The following is a 12,171-nucleotide window of genomic DNA, read 5'->3' on the forward strand; positions in this document are numbered from 1 at the left end:
TTTACGGACCAACTTTTCAAGGAACAATAAGAAGCTATACGTGTAGCAATATGTAATCTCATTAGGCGCTATTTAGGTGCTGAACGTGGCATTATAGAAATGAAATGGAACGAGATGGTCATTAGAAAAAAGGTTAGTGAACCTAAATCCCTTTAAAAATGTATTATATCTCTGATACCAGTGTAGCTTTGAGAACTAGGTTATGTGCTTGTAAAAGGCATTGTTGATCGTAGCGTAGACTAGTTATGACGTCACTTAGAAAGGCTTGTGAGATTTCTCTTTTTTTTTTTCAACATTGAAATTGTTGAAAGGATAGAAAAATTATTCACCTGTTTATCTGAAATCGATATTTTTGTTCCTTACACACTACAACGGTTTCCTGTTGCACATTACTTGGCCCATGATGCTGGAGAGATATCGGTGCTGCGTCGGAAGTTTCACATTTTTCCACACTTCACGCTTCAATAAAACAAAATGTCAGCTTTAAACCGAGCAAATAAATGGATACGAAGTGCAAACTCTTTTTTTGTTTACATGAGATTTCGCTACTTTGGTAGCGTAACATGTAACCTAGACGAAAAAAAGAAGGGTGCTCAAGCAGCCGACAGACACCCTTTCGATGTCTAACCTGGCATTTTCGCTGGCTATGACACCATGAGCTGAAAGGTTATGAATTCTTAAAATTAAAATGGAAATCTCGTCTTGATTCTGGCCGCAGTTCAAGAGCTTCGTATATGGTCGCAATAATCATTGATCTAAAGCATATACACGTAATTCATTTTTCCTCCAGCAATGGGACCACAGGAGCACTTCTGCAGTGACCCTGCCATCATCTTTACATAATTTTCGATTTGAACTATTTGCGAGGCGTTTGCTTAGACGCTCTGCACCAAAAACCGAATCGTATGCCTCAATATCGTAATATTCATAGCGGCAAATAGTAACAGAAAGATACGTCCAAGCACTTCATTGCTTGAGCTCCGTTCGCGGTGATCGGAACACGCGGACATTTAGAATGGTCAAGAGTTATCGCTGCTACCACTGCAGGTTTAGGTTAAACAAACCGCTCCGGCGGTGGGAAAGGCCTATGCTCTTTGGTTAGACATAAATGGTAAGAACGATGTTTGAACGTAAAAGCTTCTTCGACAATGGAGCGTACCTATTGGCTTTGATTGACAATGACCGTATTGAATTCACAGTTTGTGCACTTCAGGTGGATCTGCACGCCATTGCGGCCTCTCACTGAGGCGTTATATTATTTTGGAATGTCTTACCTGTGTCACATTGATCATGCTTCATGTCCGGAATATTTAGAATTATTAAGGTAACGACGTGAACACGAGAGCGAAATGCGATTGATTTGTACTTATGTATGAAGCGAATTAATGATCAGCCTGTCAAGCAGGCTTCATGTCAATTTATTCCGTTACAAATTATACACTTACTGCAGTCGCACTTTTTCCTGTCACCGTGCTAATACAATCCAAGTGCGAGCAAACTGTTTCGTTGGTGGTCATGTGATGTGTTGCGGGTGCCAGGTCAAGCGTGCGTTTGCAAGCTAAAAAAGAAAATGTGGCTTGATGCGCGCCCTCTTCCCACGCGCCTAATGTTGGAGGTCACTTGATCGAGCCTGCGATGTCCTACGATGAGGCTAGAGCAGCCGAGCGCTTCTCTTTTGGCCCGACCGTGGCAGCCCGTGCGACCGAGCACATCGCAGCCCGTGCATTGACTGCTTTGAGGTTATCCGGGCGAAGGGCACGTACGCATAGGCTATCTGGTATGGATGGTGGCTTCATGTGAGCAGTCTTTCAGGGTGTCTAGTCTTGGCGGTAGACTATACTGAGTTTTGGAGACACTGAACAGTGGACAGTGGCGAGGGAACGCAGGAAAGAAATGTTCGCTTTCGGAGAAGTTTGCACCCGCTCCTATCTAGCGGTGCTCTTCAACAGCAGAGGGTTCTGAAGGCAAATGCTCCTGGTCATCGGGTGGTTACTAAGCGAATGTTTACTGCAACTTGTACATGCGGTCAAATTACTTATCTTATTTTGTATAAATGTCTAAAGCCTTCCTATCGCTTTCAGTGTTGAGCCTTTCGGGCCGACTGCAACTTCTTCAATGCCACATATTTAATGTTGTAGATATATCCAGTAAACTTTCAATGCGCATATTATTGTGATACGTCTATTTGATGCGTTTTCTTTTTGATGTCTCACGTAATGAGCTGTCTGAGCTGTCATGGTCCTCGGCATACAACACCGCGGCCAAAGGTTCAGACATAGCGGGCCCGTCTACGTCACCATCCATCTACAATGACTCGCGTAAGTCTCTTACGTAGGCTGCATATATGGAGTATTTTAAAGATGTCAATACTTCTCAGCTGGGTGCGAAGCGCGGGGGTAAATCCTTGAGCATCGCGGTCGCTTTCCTAAGGGCACAACATGCAAAAAGGCTCTTGCAGGGCACTTTCTGTAGAGGACAAGAAGCCTGGGTTGGCGTAATAGTTATTTCTTTCCGTTGCCTCATATTTCTCGTATTGTTTAGGGCCTATAAACAGTTTACTTTAGCAACAGGTGAAACTAGAAGTAAGATTGCACCAGAAACAACTAAAAAAGGAGGAGAGCAGCACGTGCACTATTTTCGGTGATTTACATTAGGGGAAGTAGGATTGAAAATGAAGCAACTGTCTACTGCCTTTACAAAAAAAAAACATACATTTGACCATAATACGAAGGGAAACAGGATAAAAGAATAGTTGGATGAACCTTCAGGTTTGAAATACAAGGGTCACAGAATCGGTTGCCATTAAACCCACAGTTGCATCGCTGCAATTTCTGAAGAAACTATTGAAGCTTTACTGCACGTTTATTCCGTCAGAAATAAACTCTATTACCTAATCAGGCCTCTGAAAATTAAGTGTACACATTACCGCAACAGTTCTCACTTTCTACTCTTTAATCTTGCTTCCAGTTTCGGCGCGCGTTAGCGTAGAAAACCTTCTCTCTGACAGTACTCTGCATTACGCCTCTGTGTTCTGATCTGTTTTACAAATGACGAAACAGAACGGCCCCATTTTCCGACAAATCTTTCTTCTACTATTGATTTACAGTTGACAATGAAACTACACATGTTTCTACAATATTTTATCACAAAGCGTATGGTTACTATTCTTCCAAAAGAAGCGAATGACTACTGATACAACGAAAAAATATTTTCCTCTGAACCGCCCAAATATATCTCCTCACAACTGAAAGAACTTCGATGCTTTTTGCTGCAGGACCATACGCGAATTTTTTCACTTGCAACAAGCGATTTTACAAATGTTATCAAACAAACACTGGATGTTTCTTCGTTTCTCCGCAACAGCAATACCGTAAGTTTTCATTTCCGTAACAACTATACATATGTTACTTTTCCTTCAGGAGTAATGTTGTCTTGGTAGACAAGTAGAAAGCCCATCTTTAGGGTTGATGTACGGCAAATTAAGCTGTATATGTTTATTATTGTGCACTTATCTCACTTAAAATTTTTGTACTCTTAGAGTAGCTTGTTTGTTGCATTCCTAAGACACCTACACATAAGGGTTCAAAGAAGGGTTGTTGTAGAAGGCAGCTAGTTTACATGCGATGAGAAAAACTGTAGTTAAAAGAAAATTGGTGGCTTCCACGTATATTTGAGCATTCGCGTTAAGTTAAACTTTGTTTGAAGGCTACGTTACTGTGCTGCTTTCTCATGTCCTTCTTCGCTTCAATGTATATCAGCGCTTTTCGCTCACTGAACGAACTCTTCGGATTTTGTTAACTTGCTTCTTCACAGTAAACTGTTACTGTTTCCTACCTCTTCACTTCTCTGTACCTCAACACTTATTTATAACACATGCTACGGTTAGGTTTAGTTGCACTTAGTTCTTTCAACGCACTCGGCTGGTTTAGATAAGTTTTATTCAATTTATTGCAGGGAATTTACGTACCAAAACCATGATAATAATATGAGGCGTGCCATAGTGACGCACTCCGGACTAATTTTGACCACTTGGGGTTTTTTGGCGTGCACCCAACACGGGACATTTTTGCATTTCACCTGCACCGAAAGGCAGCCGCCACGGCAGGGATTTTATCCCGCGACCGCATGCAGCAGCACAACATCCGAGCAGCAATCAACCTCGGCGGGCCTTTAGATACCGCTTTCTTTCCTTCCCTGTGAACAAGTTGATGAGTTTTCCGTTGCCGACTGGTTTCTCAAGATGGTGGGAATTCAGGTTTGTTGTTTCACTATCATCGGGTTGTAATGCTCAGAAGAAACGACCACAAAAGGAATGACAAAACGACGCAAAAAGCGCAAGCTACATCCAGATGTTTATGTTTCCAGAGCACAATTTTATGCGCTCGCACAAAAGCCCCACGCATGAGCAAATCATTGACTCCAATGGAAAAGAAGTTCCTTATGACAAAGGTTAACAGACGGCGTGCCAGTGAACTAAGGAGCTGACCTCAAAATATTTTCAGCCTCAATATTTATCTTGTAGGCTTTCCATGCACGAAGTTGGCAGTCTGCGCATTGCACGTCGTCTTGCCCTTCTTTTTGTGGTCGTTCGCTCTACGCTCCAGAAACCGATGACGACTTGTTAATTTCTCGCCTCTTCTTTTGTTTGCCTATTCGGTCATTCACCTTTTGGAAGATAGCTATTTAATGAACAGGCCGAGAACATTCATCTGCCCATTGCCACGTACCCTGTTTCACTTACCCTGTGGTCCAAGCTCTCTATTTTGACACAATCAGTGCCACATGACAAATTGCGCATACCCAGTTGCCCAACTTGTTTATTCCGCTAAATACCCAACGCCACATGTCCAGTTGCGCATACAGAGTAGTCCAACTTGTCATTTTGGACACATACCTAGCAACACTTACGCATTTGCATGTACTAAATGGCCCAAGTTGTCAATTCGGTCACATATCCAGTACCATGTGCCCAGTTGCACATAGTGAGTATGCCAAGTTGATCTGTATTCGGCAAAACGGAAGAAACCAGTACCGGCAAATTAGGGGGAAATGCAAATCACGCTTGTCTTTAAAGCTCTATACATATCTGACCACCTTGTGACCATTAAAGTACATGAAAGGAGACTTTGCCAGCGATGTCTATTGAAACTTTTTTTTATTTATTTATTGTCTCAACGTTCACCATGTTACTTGTCATAAAAGGTCGCCAAAAAAAGATATCTTTATTTGTCCCTAGAAACAATCGCACCTTACGCCTTAAATGTAGGGGTACTGGTCATTCGACAAACCAGCACTTCTAATTTACGCTGCAGAGAGCGGAGCATGGGGCAAAATGACAATTAGCCACAACGAAAACTGATAACCACCAGCAAATTATATATAAACAGCGCATTATATCTATAAATCACGGACTATATGATTTAGAGGTCCTTATTGCTGTTTATCACTGTGTTGCGAAGAAGATTGCTTCCCTAGAAGAAAAGTGGTGCCGCAGGGCCAATATTGCGCAGTACGAGCCTCACCCACAAGTTATTCTGGGCTAAACCGTTTATTACAAGACATGTGACATTGGTTATAGCCATATCTTCATATCTTGTCACGAAAACCACACAGATAAGCATAAAGCGATGATACTTTCTTCTTGCGCTAAGTAGTAGAATAATGGGAGAGAGAAAAAAAAACACGAACAGACGAATGGTGCGCTCTATCCATGTACCATTCTTTTCGTACTACATGGCGCAACAAGAAAGTATAAGCCGTCAACAACTATCGCCTTACATCGCCCTTTTTGAGCATAAAAAGGGAAGGTGTAAAATAGGAGTGGCCGAATCAGTTTGTGCAAGAAGATACGCATACTAGTCCTTTTCTTATACGCCTGTGATCAACATTTGCCACTTTAATGCATGGTGTCGGCATATCCGAAATTTCATAAGGCCATCAACTTTCGAAGAACTTGGTACACGTTGTAGGTATGGCCAAACCTATCAAAGATACATGAGTCAGAAAAAGAAGTGTTCTGAAGTGTCTCTCCAACGACAAATATGTGTTTCATGCGCCTGTGTCCTCATAAAACTCAGTTTTTTTTAAGAGAGCAGAAACGTAGCCTTGCCACAAAATGACTATTATTGCGTCTTCCTAGTAAAACCGACGCTGTCATGACAAACCTCGCTAATCTCCTGCAGGTCAAAAGCAAAGTTCTACTTGGCAGGTGCGCTCGTCTTTGTAATGACGATATCCATCGATGCGATGCTGCTCATGGAAAGGCAGAGCGTTGGTAATACGCCTCCTTTTCTTTTTAAGTTTGCGGAGATGTGTTAACGCGAGAATGCAGTGCGTCCTTATAGATGACTCACTTATATAAGTAAATTGTTTACACTGTTCTGCAAGCAATATAACGTCATGTTACAGTTAAGGTAAAGAAAAACACATTGTCAAAAGTGTACGTTAAAATCTAACACTTTCTCAGGCAAACTTGCATCTCGAAAAGAAACTTACGGCCGAATCATTATGATAACACCGAAAGCAGTCGCCTGTCATATAAATCTGAACTCACGGGTGCTTTCAAAGTAAGCACATGCATCACCGTACATTCCATGGTAATAACGGGTGTTCGCGCTCATTCGAGGATGTGCAACATTGATCCCGTTGCGTGCTATCTCATTAAACATTACTCTTCCGGTATAAAATTCATGACAGAACCTTAGGAGCCTTAGATACAGTTTCTTTATCTTGCGCGGACCTATACTTTGATTACAGCGAAAATCCGGTGAAAGATGGTGACTGTCATAAAGCTAAATCATCCACGCGTGGCAATATTATGTTGAAAGGGGTCCCGAACAACTTTCTATCGAAGTAAACAAATGCATTTGAAGTTAAAATGCACTCCCTCAGAAATTCTTCGCACCGAAAAGTGCTTCCGTGCGTGCTGTAGAAGCGTAGTTATTGGCAATTAAAAGAACCTCTTTGGAACCGATCGCGGTGCTCCCGGTCCTTCTTCAATACCTTGCAGTGCCAGGGCTACGGCGGAGCGAGGCGTGGGAACTACGCTCCGACTACTGAATTTCGCCTTGACGAGCAGCTCAGATTTAATTTGGGATAGGCAGGAGAACGCCACTACTTCCGATTTTCGCACTTACGACGCGCCAAACTATGAGGCTATCCCTGAACTGACTGTTGAGCTCGCGGTGTCTCATCTCTTTGCTGTTTAGTCTTCTACGAAGTTGCACGCGGCTATTATCACATCAAGCGAGATGAGTAGCAAGGTTTCTTTCACAATTATTTCAACGACAATCACACAACTTCGGAGGGTTGAACAAACGCCATCTATATGTTCGCTCGTGCGAGTACGTCGGCAGCGCGAACGTCGGCTAAGCGATGGATGCCATACGCCGGACCCGCGTCGAAAAGATTCGTAACGCAACGAATTTCGACCTTACACCTCGACATTGTGTAACTCGGGAAGCAGACGGCCTTTTTTTTGCGTTGGCGTTTGGGTCAGGCGCCACGCGCCTAGAATCACGTCACCCACAGATACCAATCCAAGCACGCGGTTACTCTACAGTCGCATCATGCGACTGTAGTGGCTAGCAGTATGCACGACAGGGCTGGAGAGCGTGATTGCACTCATGTCCTCCAGTCCAATCGTGCTAAGTATTGCGGACCTGCTTGGCCCTGCACCAACTTGATCTACGTATAGCCAGGTCCAAATTGTATACTTAGAAGCGCTACTAGTAGCTCAATTGGAAGCGAATTCTGTAGCGAGGAGCGTCAAGAACAGTGCGCGCTGTCATGCGTACGTGTAGTCTGATGTTAAGTGTCACGTGCTTCGAAACTAGTTAAGCGTTTAAAACTAACTAAATTAGCGACACCCAGCTGTCGCTACGACAATGACAAGCAGTGTGGCGAAAGTTTCATTCATACTTGGGTGGCCGTGGCCGAGCACCAGCACGACATAGTCCCCGATAGTACGACTTACAGAAGTACGTATTTTTATACGAAATTTCTGCCACACACACACACACACACACACACACACACACACACACACACGCACACGCACACGCACACGCACACGCACACGCACACACACACACACACACACACACACGCGCGCATGTATATATACAGTACCAGTAAGAAGAAGCACACTGATACAAACACCCTTCATTGGTGTAAGCCATCAGGCAATAGCAGCAGTCTATGGCAATGTTACATGACAACTTATTCGAGCCGCCGGATGTTCCGAAACGGGTGAGGAGAAGGACTCGTTTAAAAGCAGTGATTTACAAAATGATGAATAGCAAGTGGACTGCAACTGCAGCGCAAGGAACAAAAAATATATTTGACATGTTCACAGCAACCTACGCTGTCCGCAGATCATGTTTTTTCATCAAACCCAAGAGGTGACTCAGACCCCTTTACCATGTGAAGTGTCATACGCCATTGAAAAATTGCAGGGGATGAGTGCAAATTTTCTAGAGCGGATCTTTTCTCCCAGACACGCTTGTTGTCGTACCCTCTATAGACTCACCACTGGAAGCCCTTTGATCGAAGCAGAAGCCACGTACGTTTGCAATCCTCAAAATACTGAAACAAATTACGCACCACCTGTGGACAGTAAATTTCACATGTTTATGGGTCTGACGCGCTCCACCTATCTTCAGAGAAGGTTGGTTTGGGAATGCAAGTAGTGAAATGGCATTATGTATCCCGGCGCACAATTTTCTTCCGTTTTAATAACCAATGACGACGAAAGGAATTCTGAGGTTTTACGTACCAACACCACGATTTGATTAAGAGGTACGCCACAGTGGGGGACCCCGGATGAATTTTGATGGCCAGGGTATCTTGAACGTGCCCCAATGCACGGGACACGGGCGTTCTTGCATTTGGCCCCCCTCGAAATGCAGCCGCGGCGGCCGGAATTTGATCCCGCGACTTCGTACTTAGCCGTGCAACACCATAGTCGATGAGCCACCGCGGTGGGCGGGTACCACGGCCGATGCTTAACATTTGCAAGATTATATTGATAATAAGATTGTTTTCGCAATATTGTTTTTTTAGACAGTGGAAAACTAGTAAATCGGCAGAAGGCATGTGAATAGAATACATAGACAAGCGCTAAGAGACCAGTAAAATTATGCCGTGTATATCTCCCAGGACGAAAATGCCGACGTAACTGCTAATAAGGTCGCTGAAAGTACGTGAGAAAGCAAATGAAGAATTTGTTTATTTGCTAGCCAACAAACAGCAAACCACAGTGCGTGCCAGCCATCAAGAAAAAAAAAAGAAAGCAACTAATACGGTGGTTGGAAAACTTAAAGCAATATTTTTCTTATTCGCAGCTGTGCACTAAATTGAACTCATTCTATGCATAAGCAACGCGCTTCTAATTCCGCGTGAACAAATGAAATGTGCCACACTTGTTCAATATAATCAAACAGCACAGAAGCATGAGACTCTAAGGACGCCACTTCGGTCGAGAGCTTCTGAAATGTGCAACGTCACGCAACATAATAATAATATCAATGCCATTAATATTTTTCGGTTACCTGGTAGCGGAGCGCAGGTACGAGCAAGCAGCCGACACCACAGAGATCGAGCAGGAAGTATGGTTCCGGACGTTAGCGGAGACCGAGAAGGTAACACGCAATAAGGGCTTCTTTCACTCTTCATTTTTATCGTTAAATGAAGGTCCTAAACTTTTAAACTCCAGAAATAGTACTGTCAGGCTCCAAAGTACCCTAAATATTTAAACATAATAGCTTTTTTACAGCTAGTTTCTGTTTTGTACCTACTCTATCGTGTAGTCATGACTCAGTATGTGGTGTCATGGAAGCATTGCGCCGTTTTGACACTCGCTGCTATATAGGCTGCTAGTTGACGTGAGGGCCGATGTAGCGGCATAGCAGACGACTCGTGAGCGAGAGTGAGGGTCAACACCTACAATAACCTACTCCCACGCGACAACATTCGGCGTCATGACATCACGACACAGTGGAAAGTAAAAAGAAAGTAGCTCTAGAAAAGGTAATATATTTATTACGTAGTGCTCCCTGAGGTCTGGTGGCATTTTTTCTTGGGTCTACAAGTCTGCGAGATTTATTGAGCGCAAAAATTTTTTTTCTTTCCCAATATAATTTCTCTATTCCCTTAAGCTCTATTCACGAACGGTATTTTCCGAGAGAAGTAATATAGATGCAATGTCAATGCGCAATAGCGCAGGAGAATATACTTAAAATGTGGCTATATTGCAAGCTCGCACTTAAAGTCAGGCGCGCCTAACCGCTTTATGTGCCCTCATTTTGGATATGCGTGTTTCTAAAGTGCACCGTCTAAATTAAAGTGCGAGTCACATCGGCACCAGCTGGAGTTACACTTCCTGCATAGCAACACTTTAGGTCGTCAGTACTTTGTAGCGTTTACAAGCAGCAGATCAGGACATTACGTGATGTACGATGCTGCCTCTGCTGCGGCAGTACGTTTTTATGAGCGTAAATTAGCCTTTTTCCGCTTGTGCTGCGCCAAGCAACGTAAACTTTGATCAACTGCGACCAGCCTGCTGCGCGTTGCAACGATGAATGTATGTACGAGTGGAACTTAAAGCTCACAAAAATATACAATTTTTTTTTAGTAGCAGCAAAATAGAGCGTGATAAAAAGTTAGGCAAGCCCATCCGCCTAATAAAACCTGGCCAACGCATGTGAAAATGTGGAGCGCTGGGTGCTCATTACTATAGGTTCATGCTTACAAACAATTTGTACCCGAAATCGTTCAAGCCATCCTCAAGTTGACTATTAAATGTTGTACTAATACTGCACTATACAATATCCCTATAAGTAGGAGACACTGCACTTACTTGGAAGACGTAGACATGCACAACGAAACGCTGACAATAAGGTGCTGTGAGCTTACCGAAAAGCTATATGCTTAATGGAAATGTGAAGTGAAGGCTATCCGGAATGTATGTCTGTAATGGAAGGGAAATATCAGAAATGCGCTCAATGCAGAGTTTTTGTTCTTCCTTTTGGTTGAATCTCCATTTTCTTCAACTTACTTCTTAAGATAGCGTAAAGGCAGTGCGACCAATGAATTGAATTGATATATTTCGAATTTTTTTACGTGTAACTGCAGATAGCATTTTTTTCGCGCAAAACGCGCACCCTCAGATACTGTCGCTGTACTCGCAGGCAGCTTCGGCCCGTGCGGCCACCTTGTTTCCAAGAAAGAAATCAACTTGGCGTGAAAGAACCCGCAACACTAGAGCACTGCCCAAGTCACCAGCCCTAACCTCTAAGCTCACGTCACAAATCCTACAATTTTCAACAGTATGGATACAGCCGAAGCCGATGCACAGTTCGCCGCACCCACCGACGATGACAACGTCCCTTATCACAAGAAAGACGCCGCAAATGCCCAAAGGGTCATCTTCTCCCTTAACCGCGAAATGTGAGTAAATTACACGCATATACATATTTTCTCTACTCTATCTATATTGCCTATTACTATCCAATACAGCATTTTAAAAAGAAAAGTTGTATGGCTGATTTTGATATACACTGTTATGGCTATTGACAAAAGCTTTTTAACGTGTATGGTTTAAGCAATGATTTTCCTCATTTGCTGGGCCTATGAGGATTTGAAAAAGAAAAAGAACAGTATCTGACTGTTTCCAGATGTCGTTAACTAAATGCGCTTTTCTTGCAATTGTCATAAATTCTCAAATAAAGCCAAGAGCGAACATGAAGTCTGGCTCCGAGTTAAGAAAATCAACAACACAGGCACACAAAATGAGCACGACTGTTTACCGCGGCAATGTCCCATTTCCGATTTGTGCGCTTAAATGGTGCGCATTATTTCGTGACGGACATGAAGACGCGTAAGATGAGCCTAAACTTGGATTCCCGTCGGTCTATCGTGTGAAAGAGACGGCGGCGCACTTTCTCGTCCATTTCTGACAACCAAGGCGTAATTCACACAGAACTGTCTACGGAGCACGCAAAATTCAACGATTGCTTCAATCACGACATTCTCTATTGACACGTGTACTTATATTTAACGGGCAACCACGTTTCGCAGCCTAACAAATGTTATCGCACAGCGCGGGACGCGTCTGCATGTATCCGAAGTTTCTGGAAAGTTATCGAGGCTTCTATCCGCTGTCTGTTGTCG

At 43.4% G+C, this 12,171-nt stretch overlaps 1 long non-coding RNA gene across 1 annotated transcript; it reads left to right on the top strand.

Moving 5' to 3' along the window:
• Positions 1-2,224: 2,224 nt before the first annotated feature.
• On the top strand, positions 2,225-11,442 carry LOC140218810 (uncharacterized). The gene is made up of 4 exons (XR_011895000.1): positions 2,225-2,318; positions 6,183-6,274; positions 9,559-9,641; positions 11,190-11,442. It is a non-coding gene; the product is annotated as an uncharacterized lncRNA (long non-coding RNA).
• Positions 11,443-12,171: the final 729 nt, after the last annotated feature.

Source organism: Dermacentor andersoni, chromosome 6, assembly GCF_023375885.2.
Source record: "Dermacentor andersoni chromosome 6, qqDerAnde1_hic_scaffold, whole genome shotgun sequence".
Lineage (NCBI taxonomy): Eukaryota > Metazoa > Arthropoda > Arachnida > Ixodida > Ixodidae > Dermacentor > Dermacentor andersoni.